Here is a 15,361-nt window from a genome sequence, read left to right on the forward strand (position 1 = left end):
TTCATTCTACTTTTGCAAGCATTCTGAGTGAGATCAAGCACGAGCCAAGGCAAGAGCAGTTGAATCCAGACCTACATTGAAGGTATTTTCCAGAAAATTTCATCTCTTAGAGTCTCTCTCAATCTTGCTCAATTCTCTTGATTCTTTGGTTGTCTGAAGTCCTACCAATATAGGCGAGAAGATTGAGTTACTTAGAGGTCAAATTGAAGCAACTCAGTTGACATACCTCAAAATTCAACTCCTCATATCTTTCTATATGTGAGGAGTTAGTTAAAATTGAGGTGATATTCGTGATCTACACCATTTTTCCTTTCAGATCATGTCCTCATTTTTCATTTATGATGTGGTGATGAATGGACCAGTCCGGCCAAGGTCGCCTGAGAAGACGACCGGCGCTTTGCTCCGGCAATGATGTGGCACGGTCCTGAGCCATCAGATTATTTCAAATTATTTTAATCAGGACCGTTGCTTGTGATGACCAATTGTGTGGTGCGCTGACTAGCGTGTACCATGGGACGCTCGTTTCTCACCACTTGATCTGCCACCTTAATTAATGAGGCACATCAAGTGGCCCACATTTTTTTGATATTTTAATTTTTATTTTTATTCCTTTGATTTTCATTAATTCATATTAATTTTAATATTGATCCAAAAAATATGAGAGTTTCACAACAAAAAAAAAATATTTTCCTCTTTCATATTCTGAATTAAAATTATTTTTTGGATCATTATTAATATTTTTCATGATTTAATTGATTTTTCATTTGTTTTTAATTGTTTAAAAATACCTTTAAGTCCTTAAAAATTCTGAAAAATTTTCTCCAAGGTCCTTTGACCTTGTTTGACCTATGATAAATCTCATGGCCATTTATTTGGTGTTTTGATGAGGTTTTAGGAATTTGACAAACCATATTTAATTTAAATGTATTATTTTAGTATATTTTAATTGGAATAAATGCCAAATAATTTTGTTGACCAATTGTGATGACTTGTTGGTGTTTGACTCTTGTTGTTGGGCCTTGGTCAAGGTTGATTTGACTTTGTCAAATTAATATCATTGGATTTAGGGGATTGATGGAATGTACATTCCATCTCCCAAAGTGAATGAATGATATTAATTTGGTAAAAGTCCTCCTTTGATCAATTTGAGATTTCATCTACTCCCCCCCCCCCCCTCTTCATCTCATTCCCATTCTTTATGCATTCATCTCATTTGGCCTATGATATCTCAAAGTCCTAAAGCTAGTTCATTGAAAAATTAACATGAGTATGGATGAGATTAGGCTACACATTTTGCATATTCTTTTTGTGTATGGTATGTTTCATGAGCATAATTCATAATACTATGTCTCTAACATGCATTAACACCAAAATTCTATTGTCCCGCCTCAAATAGTTGTGACTTCTACATAAGTCCAATTACGATTGCTTAACATAGCGCTAAATTTGTGACATAAAAGGCATAGAATTCTAGTTAGTGAGATTGTAAGTCTCCCCTCTTTCATGGTATTGTGTGGAAACTTGGCCTTTTTTCCTTCCTTTCGAAGATGTCTTGGTTCAAGGATCCATGTTTGTGATAAGTGGATTGAGTGTTCTCCAAAGAATGTCTAAGAATGAAAAGCAAAAACAAAACAATACTAACTTCTAACCTATTAACTACTAACTTTTAATTTCAAGCTCTTTACTTTAATGTCATTTAATTCTAGCTTTTATACATTTGCCATTGTTCATGTCATTCTAATTGTTTATGTTAATGCAATTTTCACTTTGTCCATTTGGACCATATTGTGTGATATATTTTGTTTGTGTATACTTTGCTTGTTTATGTGGTCTTAGACCATTAATGTACATAATAACAACAAAAACCCCAAAAAACTTTTGTGTGGACTATTGGCTTGATCTTGGACAAATGGACTTAGAATTTAGGCAACATTCCTATGCTAAAGGACTTGGACAATATGCCAACTTATTGAGAAACCAAGTGCTTGCAATTTAAACTTCATCTGATACATCATTCAAGATATCTCTAAGTTCATCTGCAACATGATCCTTATGAAGTTGTTATTTTGAACATGTGACTTGTGGAATTCATCTGTTACATGGGCTACCTTGAAGAAGATCATGGAGTGGATAAGCTTGGATGTGGCCATCTTTATTTGATGCCTTGCTCTTCAAGATAATATAATTGTGCACTTGTGTGTTGCTTGATTCTAGAAGTCCAAGGGAATTCTGGGTTTCAATTGACATTCTTGTCTATTGGATTGCTACCCATTTGGTCAGATCTTTTCAACTCTAAACTTTTAATTTTGTACATAGGATTAGTCTCTTCATCTTCTCCCCATTTCTTTAATTTCAAAACATCTCCCTCCTTTTTCAAAACCTTCTTTGGTTGAACTTATTTTGTTCTAAACTTTGACCACTTTTGCAAAAAAGATAGAAACTTTGGCCTTATGCCATCGCATTTTCAAACTTCTTTTCTAAATCAAGCTTGTAAATAGACTTAATTATACTTGACTTAAACTTTCAAAAAGCCAAAAAGAACTAACTCATTCAAACCATTTTTAGGCCTTTGTGCCTTTCAAACTTAATTTTTGTTAAAAGCAATGCATCCACTTTGAAATTTGTATCACGAACTACGAGATTTTGATCCCGCATTTTTATGTTGGTACGTAGGCACAAGACCAAAGGTCTTGCCAGACACAAAAATATAATTAATAAATTCTTTTCTCATCCCCCCATTCTATTTGTTTGTAAATATCATTTTTGTACCAAATACATATGCACACAAAAAGGGCTCCCTAGGAGTACCTAGGACACTTTGGGTGCTAACACCTTCCCTTTGTGTAACCATCCCCCTTACCTGTAATCTCTGACATTTTATTAGTTTTGATTTGAAAACTTCTTACTTTCGGATTTTGTTCGTACTTTTTCCCTTTTCCCTTGGAAACAATAAAAGCGCGGTGGCAACTCTTGTTATTTGATCTCTAGCTTATCCATAGCTCGATGATCATGAATTTACCGCTACACTTAAGAAAAATTGTTAGGGTACCATATTGTTTCATTCTTTGTTATCATCAAACCTTAGAGATATATTGCAGAGTTAAAATCTTGTTTTAACAATCTCCCTCTTTTTGATGATGACAAAACTTAGAATTTTGATGAAACAATAAGTACTTTCAGAGATACTAAATTTAAAAAATGATCAGAGTTAGATAGAATGACTCCCCCTGAGATTAGAAATATCCCCCTAGGTCTGATACTTAAAGAAATTTTTAAAGATTTTTAGTATCAAATATGGGTTTCGGGGGTAGAGGATTTCTTACTAGATCTTCTTAGGTTTCTTGCCTTGATTAATTAGTTTCTCAGATAAGGATTCATTTTCCCTTTGTTCAGATAGATCCTGAAAGATGACTTAGACTATGCAATGATTTTATGTCAGAATGTAAGCAGTGCATTTCTGAGAGTTAGATAATTATTTCATCAAAAAAACACTTTTATTTCTCCCCCTTTTTGTCAGACTCAAAAAGTAAGAAACTCAAAAAATTTCATTGATAATAAAAAACTTTACATAGTCAGAAGGAAACATAAGATAAGGCCTCAGAGGCAAAAACACTTAAGGAAAATTACAAAAACATCCTAGAGTGTCTAAGGGTTTGGAGGAGGAGGCATCCTTTGAAGAAGCTTAGCTAGCATATTATGTATGCTGGAGTTAACTTGGTCCTGTTTGTCGAGTATGGCTCTAACTAGTTGTTGTTATTTCTACATCTCTTCCAGAGTCCTGATGACTAGGGACGCAAGGTCATCTATTGATGACTCTCTTTGAATCAGAGCAACCTCAGTGGTCTTCTCAGCATCTTCAGCAGCTTTTTGAGCAGCTGCAGCAACCAATGCTACTTCAGATTTAGCTTTTGCTTTGGCTGCAGCTTCTGCATCAGCTTTCTCAGTTGCCTCCTTAGCAGCAGCTGCTTTTTCCGCAACTTCCCTTTCCTCCTTCTCAACTGCCTCCTTTTCCAGATGAGTCTCCAGTTTCTCTTCAGCACCTCTGATAAAGTCATTTCTGACTTATTCGGATAAACCCTTCAGCTTTAAGACTTCATAAGTCATCCATCAGATAAACCCGTTCCAGTGAGTCCTTGCTTCAGAAGGATTGTCACTGACACTGGATTCTTCAGAGAGATTCTTGAGTCTAGAATAAGAACACTCCGAGAACTTGGAATATGCCTCATCAAGGGTATGAAGAGTGAGGTCAAGTTCATAAGGTTCATGTATGGGTTCAGATGGTTCATGTACAAACATAGTCTTTTCAGAGTCAGTTGTGGCTTGAAGGTCTTCGTGGTTTGGGAAATGAGGGTCAAGGTTATTTGAACCAGAGTGTTCAGAGTGAGAAGTGAGGTCATAATAAGGGGGGGGGGGCTAGGGGTAGAAGAGAGGGATGGTGATAGGGGTTCATTGAACAGTAAGGCTTCAGAGTGGGGGATGAATGTGGTTTAGAGGTTAAAGAGAGGTAAGGAAGATGAAGGTGTGATTGTTACGAGAGGGATGGGATTAGATTTTATAGGTTATTATAGGTTTGGTTCATAAGGGATGGGTATAGAAGGTGTTGGTTCAGATGAGGAAGGGAGTGAGGTTGTTTCTTGGTGAGATTTGGATATTTCTCTAGAAGCTATAGTTTGTGCGGAAGGTGAGGTGTATTATGTTGTAATAGTGGTTGAGAGTGTGGGGGTGGAAAAGGGATTGATGAGGCAAGTTGCCTAGAACCAGAAGTAGGAGGAGCTTCTGAGATAGGAGACTTATTAGAAGGTGCTGAAGAAGTCGGAGGCACTGGCATCTTATGAGTCGCTGAAGACTCTCCCAACTTTAGACTCTTCTTCTTCTTCTTTTGAGAGGGTTCCCTATTTCTCTTCAGGAATTTAGAGGGTTGATATAGGAGTCAGTCTAAGCTGAAACAAGAGATATCGTATCCTTGAGCTTCCAGATCCTGTAAGTAGCAAACGATGACTTCTAGAGGATCAATCTTTGAGAAGAGATACATCTCATTAGCTTTCTCCCATTGATCCTTTAGAACTCCCCAAGAGGTGTTCCTTGTGAGTTTGACACGAACCTTGTCAATCAGGACCATGCTCTTTAGATTCCTTCCATTGAGAGGCTTCCCAACGTCCATAGTGACGTCTTCCATCAAGTTTAGAGAGATGAGATGGTCCACCAGACCACTCTCAATCAGAACGTCAGAAATAAATCTGCCAAGAGGAGTGTAGTTCCTGGGCTTTATGTTGTTCCTTGTGTCTCTGACTGAATCTCTGAGATATTTGAAGAAGAGAGAAGGAAGGTTTGGCTTCAGACCTTTATATAGACAATACATGATGCACTTCTGATATGTGTTGACGTAGTCAGAAGAGCTGGATGAAGGCATGTGGTGAATGCATCCCATACTGATCTTGAGCCACACTCTCAGATGCTTCTGAAGCTCTTGATTCTTGGAAGTTCTTCCTTCTGGGTTCTTAGTAAATATGGTGGGGATAACTTCCTGGGACATGTACTTGGCCCTAGGGTTTATGTTATAGATTATTCTTCCCCCAACCTTTTCCATATTCAGGAGTGCAACGATGGACTTCTCAGTGATTACCATATTTATTCCCATAACATGAAACATAATATAGTGGTCATCACAGTCTATAAATCTCCAGAACCCCTTCACCAGGTTAGTGTAGATGGAGCCATAGAGGCAATTGAAACAAGTGAGCCATCCTTGATTTTCCAGTTCTGGTGTGAGGTTCATGCCATTTTCCTTGAGGTTGTCGAAATCCACCAGTAACTCACAAAGAACTTCAAGTTGTTTAAAGGGAGTTGAAAGGTTTATGTGGGAAGGACGATCAAGAACATAGGGTTCTTGATAGGAAGTTGTTGAAGGAGCAGCAGTAGAGGGTGCAACTTGTTGTGAAGCTTCAACTTGTTATTCAATGGTGTTCATCTCTTGGGAGTATTCAAATACTTGTTGTTCTTGAGCATTCATGTTGATGTTGTTGTGAGGTTGTAGTGAAGGAGATGAAGAGAGGTTGCACAGAAGTTGCAGAGAAGTTGGAGTTTATGGGTTTGTGTAAGTTGTGAGTAGTGAAAGTGTGAATGTGAGAGTCGTGGGAGTATATAAGCACAAGTACAAATATGCAAAAACAACAACGTTAGCTAAAAAATCATTATTGCTAAAATCGAGTTTTGACAAACGTGGGAAGAATTAAAGGCACCTAATGATGAGTGTCTAATCTCAAGATTTGCACACTGCTTGAGGGGATCTCAATAGTTTGGCCCTTGAGTTATGAGTTAGACAAGTGTCTAGAAGATCCAGAGTCACGTGTTTGAGGAACCATGTGTTGATGCTTCTGGAGTCAATAATACCAAAAGGTTTCAGATAAGGATATCTTCTAACTTGTAGAAGTATCAGAATCAGAATCAGATAATCGTCATATGCTTGAGTCAGAGTCTAATTTAACACCAGAGATAAGAAACACATGTTCAGAGTCATTCTGGGAAATTTGCCATATTTAAGTTTTTCAGAATGAAAAGAAATCTATCTTTAGCTAAGGGTTTTGTAAAGATATCAACCCATTGATGGTCTGTATCTATAAATTTTAAAATAATAGTCCCTTTCTGAACATAATCTCTAATAAAATGGTGTTTAATTTCTATGTGCTTCGCTCTGGAATGTAAAATTGGGTTCTTACTTAAGCAGATAACAACAGTGTTATCACAAAAGATAGGTGTTGCGTCTCGAAAAAAACGATTCCTCGCGATGGTCGCGGAAAAAATTAGTTCAAACAGAGTTGTCACCGAACTTTATTTATCCCAATGAAGGAATAGGAAAATATCGATAAAACCTTTAAAAGTAGAATAATGATCGTCGCAACCATATTCGGGTTCGGGAGTCGATTACGCAGGGGGAAGGTGTTAGCACCTCTCACGTTCGTTGTACTCAACGGGAACCTTTTATTTAAACTTGCGATCTGAATGTTAGCTACTGTTATTTGCTTTCTTCGAGTGAATAAAGGATTAAAAATAGAGATGGATGGAAACCTCAAAAGGGGGGAAAGGGAGGTTTTTTTATTAGTGCGCTCGCCAAGATCTCGCTATCTCGTGCCTACGTATCCTTATGGTGCAATAAGGAAATCAAAGCATTCGTAGTTCGGGGAACTACGGTTGGTTGATGTCTTTTAATGAACGACTATTTAGATCGCATTCTAAAGGCTAAAAATTGGCTTGACAACTCTCGACGGAGGCTTAAGCACTAGTTTGTTGTGCGCATTAGAAAGGATTAAATAGGATTTTTTTTTAAAGAGTTAAGTTATTTGTCACACGGGGGCGAGAAATTAGGTTTGATGTGTTTGGTATTTTGAAGAAGAATGACAAAAGGTTGAGCAATATGGTGCACACCAATCATTCAACCTTTTGAGGCATAACAAGGCGACCGCCTTCTACTCCCTTTTCATTCAAATTAGTAATGAAAGTTGTTTGCGGAAATTGAATATGCGCGGTAGTGAGGCGTGCGTCACCCATTCCCTTATCCAAATTTATTTAGAGTGTTTTCATCGAAAGTCGATAAGTTGAGCAATATGGAGAGCGTCAATCATTCAATTATTTGAGAGATAGTAAGGTGAACGCCTCCCATTCTTTTATCATCCAAAATTTAGAATTAAAAGGTTTTAGAAATTATATTAATTTGGGAGAAATGATTTGGACTCGGATTTGGTACGATTAAGATCTTAATTAGACGATGAGAATTCGAGCAATATGGCGAACACCAATTATTCAATACTCGAGTAATAGTGTAGCGTGCGCTTACTATACTCCTTTTCGTCCAAAATTTAAATTATAAAAATAAAGTCTTTAGAGATTTAATTTGGGAAAGTGATTTGAATTTGTATTTTTTTTGGGTTTTAATTAGACGAAGAGAATTCGAGCAATATGGAGAACGCAAATTATTCTAATACTCGAGAGATAATGAAGCGTGTGTTTACTATACGCTCTTTCATCCATAGCTTTAGATTTATAAAAATAAAGTTTTTAGAAGTGTATGGATAAGAAAATGATTTGGATTCGAATTTATTAAAATTTATCGGGTTTTAAGAAGATTACTTGGTGTCGGACAAAAGTCTCGTCCTAATTAGGACAAAAATAAGTATTTTACTTGTTTGTCAATAATTTAACTAAACATTCATTTAATCGTATATTCTAACAAGAGATGAAACTTATAATTCAAAAATAAAAATCAATAAACGAAAAATCAAATCAAAACAATGGTGCATTTTATTAATATTATTATTATAATTACTTTAACAATTAAATAAAATATTAAATTAATGTAACAAGAATAAATAGATAAAATTAAAAACAGATTGGGTGTGCAGAAGTCGAAACGCAGGTGTTTGCTAAGAATCTTGGTGGGCCTAAAGTTTGGTCCAATCGGACTTTTGGAATGTGCCAAAAACGCAAAGGAGTATGTGTAAAAAAAATCCACATGCATCCAAAAGAAGGATGGGGGAATTCGAACAAAACAAATGTTTAATACCTTGGATCAATAAAAAAAACGTCACATGTACAACCTTCCAACAAACATCATTGATTAGATTTAACTTTTGTAATTACTTAAAATGATCACAACAAATTTAATGGGCAGAAAAACTCCATTGAAACCATTCCTCTCCCCTATACGTGTGCTCCCAAGGCATGGGGAGACCAAAAAACTGAACCAATTAAAATATGTCATTGATTTGACAGAATGGGCATAGAATGTATTAAGTATTGTTAAATCAAAAACCCAAAACTCTCTATTTACTAATTGATTTAAAAGAAACTCTTCCTAATGTTTCTCTCCTGCATCAATCATCTCTCTCTCTCTGCACCTTCTTTCTAACCGTGAATGCCATAACAAAAAAACTATCATCTTCAAACCCTTCACTTTGAATCCATAAATGCAATCCCCAAAATTTCAACATATCATACCAATCAAAATCCATTTTAAACCTAAACCCTAAATCAGAAATAGCAAACAAATATTCACACGCTACAGATCCAAACATATGTAAATGAATTCTAGCGATTTCATGATCGACCAAAACAGTAAAAGGTTCCCAACGGTATGGTGCATCATTTATACAAATAAAACATGCATATCAATGAAAAATGAGGCGATGTAAAGCTCGCTGGAAAAAAGAGTTTCCGACGAGGGTACCAGCGATGTAACCCAACCTCGAGGTATGTTGCTTTCTTATCCTTTTCTTCCTTACGCACTTTTCGTCCTCTTCGTTTCTTCTTCCTCTTCTTCGTTTCTATGTCACAAGTCGTGATTGTCGGTCTAGTTCAACTAATCCAGAGTTCCGGTGAGAAACTCTAGGTAGTTTTTGTAGTATGAACTTTGGTGAGTTATTTGATGATCATTTTTTGACAGAGTAACAATGCAGAAATCGGGGGCCTCCCTTACGATGATTGGTGGTCTCTTTATATAGAGTGAAGAGAAGTGGTCCCTTAATCATGAGCTCGAAGGAGGGAGAAGAATCATTCCGTTAGAGTGGGATTTTCTCATGGATTTGGTGTGGTCCCCAAACAATGAATGTGGCAAGGCGAGTTCATTTTGTTGGTAAGATCTCAACAAAAATGCGTGACCGTTCTCAATAGCTTTTTTTTACGGAAGTAAGACCTGTATTTGTCATGGTAAGAATCTTGATTTTACTGTCATGAAAGTTGAGTTCTAAATGTAATTTGTATCTCCTTAGCTCAAAGATTAGCTTATTGGCTTAGCTATTCTTTCCTTTTTTACTGATGTGTGGTTTTGGAACATAAAGGATTTGATTTGGTTTGTGTCAACAGCTATTTTTACGAAATCCACCAGGAATTGTTGATTGTCTTTGGCTTCAACTTGCAGGTTTTGCAACCTGAGAAAATGAACATAGATGGCGTCCAAACTAGGTATCCCTTTAAGGTGACTTGCAGGTGAGGTTTGCTCCCTTTCATTTTGTTTAGATTATGCCATAATTTAGATCTTAGGATTACTATAACCTATTGTGTGGGGTTCTCTTATTAACGGCATTCAAAACAATTATGTTTGGATTCAAATCTCATGGTTTAGTTAATGCAAATTCATAATAAGTCAAACCATATGAGTTTGTGCAAAATATAAATGGAAAAAATGAATTACTTCCCATTTGTTTGCACTCTGTTTATGTTCTGTTAATGGCTTGGGCTTATTGTTGCTCGTTTGTCTTGATTCAGTATGCCATGCGTTTCATGTTTCAGCACTCTTCCTTTGGCTTGCTGTTGTATCATGTGGAGTGCTGCGTTTTGCAGGTTACAGTTGGATTTCCATTTAAACGGATGATACAAAGGACTCTTGGTATTTTGGTTGGCTTGAGGTGAGCTACATAAATGAATCAACTCCTTTGAATTCTAATGAGTTTCTACACTTTTGTAGCAGAACACAATTAGCATTCACCAATGTTTTGACTTTCTGCAGGGCTTTCTCAAGAAAAGGAGTGAGTTGCATGTTGAATTGACATCAAATGCGGTTGTTTAAAGTGAGCACGGACCTGTAAGGAAGCGTCCATGGCAAGGTGTTTTGGTAAGCCGTTTGTGATTCTATGGTGACAAGATTTTGCAGTAGGTTTTCTACTTTATGTATCATTCAATTCATACCGTTTGGTTTGGTAACAGGTTTTGGTCACAGTTCAGACTCATGTTTATGAAAACATGTGGCATTCATTATGTCCTTAATTTAGGATTGTGTCTCATACCTTCATTTATTGTGAACTTTTGATGGTACTTTGCATTCTGACTTGTGATTCCATCTTGGCAGGTTTGTTCACCATGAAATTGTCCATTATCGTTGGTCAGGTGTATTACCTATGTTTGGATCGGACCCGCTGCAGATTATGGTTTGACAAGGGCTACCTTGGTTTCACGCTTAGGGCTTGTGGTTGTAGGTTTTCTGTAATGATAGAGCTAAATCAGGTAGAACCAAATTATGTATCTGTTTGTTATGATTCTAAAGCATGTGTACTCAACTTGCATTGGTGGTTTGTAGCAAGGATTGGTTATAGTTCAGACACCCCTTTTTAGCTTCTTTTTCTAAACTGATGGGCTTCTTAAAGCGCTCCCTACGTTTCTCCATTTTAGCCAATGTAACAAGAATCTTCTTGCTGCCAATATTACTCATTTGCAACTCAGAATTCCTCTCATTTCATCTGATTTTTGTTCTCCCCTATTAACCATGTCAACTGATTTCCTGCATTTTTCACCTGTCATGGGCTTATCACCTTTGTTCTATTTCCTTGGATAAAGAAAACGGTAAATGAAAATGGACCTTAAGGGATTTATGTATTAATAGATTTGGTTTGAAATTGGATCTGAACATAGATTTGAATGGCCATATGGGTAATTGGATGAATAAATGGATTATGGTTTAACTAAATGAATTATTGGGTTTGGTTTTGTGTTTACTAAAAATGTATTAAAAAATAATGGATTTGGATAATGGGGGTGAAAATTGGAAAGATGGTTTATGGATTTGATTTGAAATGGGCCCAAATGAAAATGTGGAATGGGTTTAACCAAAGAAAAATGAAATGATTAAATTTCCAAAACCAAATTTACTTTTTAAGAATCAATTTGGATTGTCCAACTCATCTTGAACTTCAGGAATTAATTCGGAAAAAAGGGAAATGATTTCAAGAAAGAGACCAAAGTCATCTTTAACTGTCAAATCTAACCTCGAAGTCAACTTAAAACTCCAAAAGTTAGCTTGAATTTGAAATCAAAACAAGGTCAGAATTAATCAGAACAATTATTATGACATGATGACAAAACGATAACTGCATACGCAATGGATGGGTGAATCCAACTGATGCGACTTATAAATCAAATTGAACCATAATCAAATTAATGAACAAATATCGACCCCGTTATACACCAGAAACACCTGACCAAGGACCAAACGGATAACCAAGAATAGACTCAAACCCAAGCATAAGATGAGATACACAATCACCTGGACACCCGGTTAACAAGATACGTGGCACACCCTAACGATCAAGGCATGATTAGTTTGGATCAAATGCCTCAAAACCAAACGGTTTACCGAGCTGATGAAACTATCCACCAATGTTATCAACCAAGGGATTAGGGTTTGATTTCCTTGATCCAGTAAGGACCCACAGATTGGGGTTTTGATACTTTATTGAACATAAGTTTGGGAAACAACAACAAAAACCCTAATTTCCTCCTTTGGTATGACCCCCATGTTTTAAGTCTGTGCATCATGCTTTAAAGGTATAAACACAAATGAAAGCTTCAAACAACCCAGACAAAATTGGGGTATGACAGTTGCCCCTATTTAATTACCTTAAACTAGAAGGTATGAATGGCAATAGTCTTTGTACATTCATGGTGGAAGATAATTAAATACGAGAAGACCCAAATTTTGTCCTTTGAAATGCAAGGAAAAAATGCATAAAGGGAATGTTGTGATATGGTAAAAAAAGTTATTAGAAGGTAAGTGAAACGATCAAGACTCTCTGGGAATCGTCAGAACAATATCTTGGATATTAGAATCGAGATATTCCAACAATGGAATGATACCTCAACTGTATCTAATATTTTCTGAGCATTAGCAGAGCAGTGTCTTTAGCCAAACGCACAAAATTCTCTGAGGATCAGCGAATGACTTGGTCTTGGTTATTTGTTTCATGGGTCAGGGGCACAGCGATCAAATTTGATGGAAGAACGATCAATAGTGTGCTGAAATGCAAGTTTTATGATTCCGTTTGTCCGTTTAATGAGATGAAACGGTCGGACAAAAACTATTGGCCTTACGCTGACATGAAAAATTCACTGATTAGGCCAGGCCACGATTGGGCACCCACGTCCAAAATCTCCCCTGCAAAGGTTATGGTGGTTGATCTAGCACCGATTCCGAAGGCTTTGGCCTATTTCATTCATCACAATCTGAGTACTAATCGAAGCGGGTCAGAATTAATATCCGAACGTGCCTTACTGCTCCATCAGATCCTGCATCAGAAACAAGTGAACATTGGACAAATCATAGCTGCTGATATGGATGACATAGCTCAGTCGCCTAAGAAATCCTTAGGCCATGCGACTGTGATTTACCTGCTGTGCAAGAAAGCGGGTGTCCCGGACTTCTCTGATTCGCTGATGTTGCGACCAGCTGCACCCCTGAACGCCCACTGGATGAAAGAGAGGACGGTCACAGATGATCAGCCCCGCCCTCTGAGGCAACCACGAGACAGGGAGGGAAGCACCAGTGCTCCGCAGCAGGAGGCTCAGCCGACTGCAGCAGAAACACAGCCACCTCAGCCTCCTCCGATTGATGAGAACTCCAGAGAGTATCGGATGCAGATGTCCCAGTTTTGTTTGATGCAGGACTTCTGTTTTCAGTATGGGCTGTCAGGGAGAGTTCTGACTCATCAGACGGATCTGTGGGAGGAGGCACAGCGCTTCAGAGATAGATTCTCGGGACCGCCTCCAGCCCCTCATTTTGGCCAGTTCACCTATCCTTGGTGGAACCAGCCAGTGCAGATAGGGGGAGAGATTCCGCAGCAGCCACCGCAGCAACCACCGCATCAGACACCACCTCAGCAGCAGCAGTCTCCGTCGGGCCACACAGAGACATTGACGCCTATCTCGGCATTCGCACGAGGGCAGACTATTTTGGACCCGACAGATATGATTAATTTTGATACCCACATGCAGGACGGTGGACAGAGTGATTGACTTTGATTGTTGTTTTTGTACTTTTGGTTTTATTTGTATAATTTTTGGTTTTTTTTTTAGTTATGCAGTTTTAATTTCTGTTGCTTTGATGTAACCACCTATTATGGGTTGGCGAATTCTAATGAATGTGATTTGGTTTATCTCAATTTTCCTGTTTATTTCCTTAGATACGTGACTATGTCTGGCTATTGGTTTCGCGATCACTTACACCAACTACTTGGGCATCCTCCCTTTCAGTCCCCTGACGTTAGATACTGCTGTTTATGATTGGACGCACGGGTTAAGATTAACATCAGAACCACGAGCATGAGCTTTGAACTCAGAGGTATGATAGAACAAGTCAGCTTAACCCGTCCTGGTGAGTTCATAAAAAGCCAAACACTTATTATCATATGAGCGATATCAGGTATGTCTTTATCAATCTTGGTTTGCGTACGTTCTTTTGTTATTATTAGCTGTACGAATACACACACTGAGGCATGTTTTTTGTTATCACCTAGAGCCTTTCTAGCCATCCCATTATTATTATTATTATCCATTGTTTTACCCCGTTGAGCCTTTAATCATTTATTGTTGATATACCCGTTTTTTTTTCTAAACCCATGACCCTGGACCTATCTTACCCTGTTCAGAGTATGTGAGAAGTGAGTTCATATCTACGTTTCTATCTAAGTTTGGGGTTGCTGTTGGTATAACAACCTTTAAGTTTGGGGTAGCTTTGCAGTCAATGAATTGTAAGTGAATGTCGTATAAAAAAAAAAAAAAAAAAAAAAAAAAAGAAAAAGAAAAAAAAAAGTAATAATAACCAAAAGAAAGAAAGAGAAAAGCGAAGAACAGCTTTTGAAAGATGCTACATTCACTAGAAATAAAAGGAAAAGAGGATTGCATAACCCTACAGGAATAATAACAAAGAAACGTAGTAAGAGAATGATTTCATGTACTCTGAACCAGAAAAAAAAAAAAAAAAAAAAAAAAATACAATAAACATAAACCCTAGGTTCCACCTTCATAGCCTACCTAAACCCAAGCCCCGTTACAACCCTAAAAGACCTCAAAAAGTGTGTGTGATTGTACATGTTGATAGGATGAGAGAATTTATTCAAACTGTTGATTTGATATTGCATATTGTGATTTGAGAGTGATAAAACTTTAACCCAGAGAGACTTGGTGAGAGTGTGATATAAGCTGACAGGTAAAGTCATATCTCTGAGGGAAAGAGTTTCTAGCTCGTTGGCTATGTGGAAGAATCAGAAAACCTGAAAAACATCAAGAGGTCCAGTGCGAAAGATTTCAGCAGTATTGTGGTAAGAACTGTTTTACAGTAAGTTTGGGGTGACATGATTTTTGATGGTAATAAGATGTTACTTGAGGACAAGCAACAAGCTAAGTTTGGGGTTGTGATCAGTCACCATTTATGCTAGACATTCCACTATTTAACCGTAAATAAATCAGGTAAACTGTGTAAACTGAAGCATTTTTAGTTAGAAATAAGCTCAATTCTATGATATTAAGTGTGTTGTTACTGATGAGTTTCTTGAGGATATTTTACACTTTTTGGTATGTCAGCAGGTAAAAAGCTAGTTTGGAA

The 15,361-nt window shown here is 37.3% G+C and overlaps 1 long non-coding RNA gene across 4 annotated transcripts; it reads left to right on the forward strand.

Annotated features, from left to right (window-relative positions):
• The first annotated feature begins 8,656 nt into the window (after positions 1-8,656).
• Positions 8,657-11,210, forward strand: LOC127085127 (uncharacterized). 4 transcript variants are annotated; one of them, XR_007788957.1, is made up of 6 exons: positions 8,659-9,243; positions 9,437-9,699; positions 9,856-9,978; positions 10,333-10,397; positions 10,499-10,603; positions 10,838-11,210. It is a non-coding gene; the product is annotated as an uncharacterized LOC127085127 (long non-coding RNA). The 4 variants fall into 4 exon arrangements; XR_007788955.1 differs by having other exon boundaries at positions 8,661-9,243; positions 9,911-9,978; XR_007788956.1 differs by having other exon boundaries at positions 8,657-9,243; positions 9,450-9,978.
• The last annotated feature ends 4,151 nt before the right edge of the window (positions 11,211-15,361 follow it).

Source organism: Lathyrus oleraceus, chromosome 5 (assembly GCF_024323335.1).
Source record: "Lathyrus oleraceus cultivar Zhongwan6 chromosome 5, CAAS_Psat_ZW6_1.0, whole genome shotgun sequence".
Taxonomy (NCBI): Eukaryota; Viridiplantae; Streptophyta; class Magnoliopsida; order Fabales; family Fabaceae; genus Lathyrus; species Lathyrus oleraceus.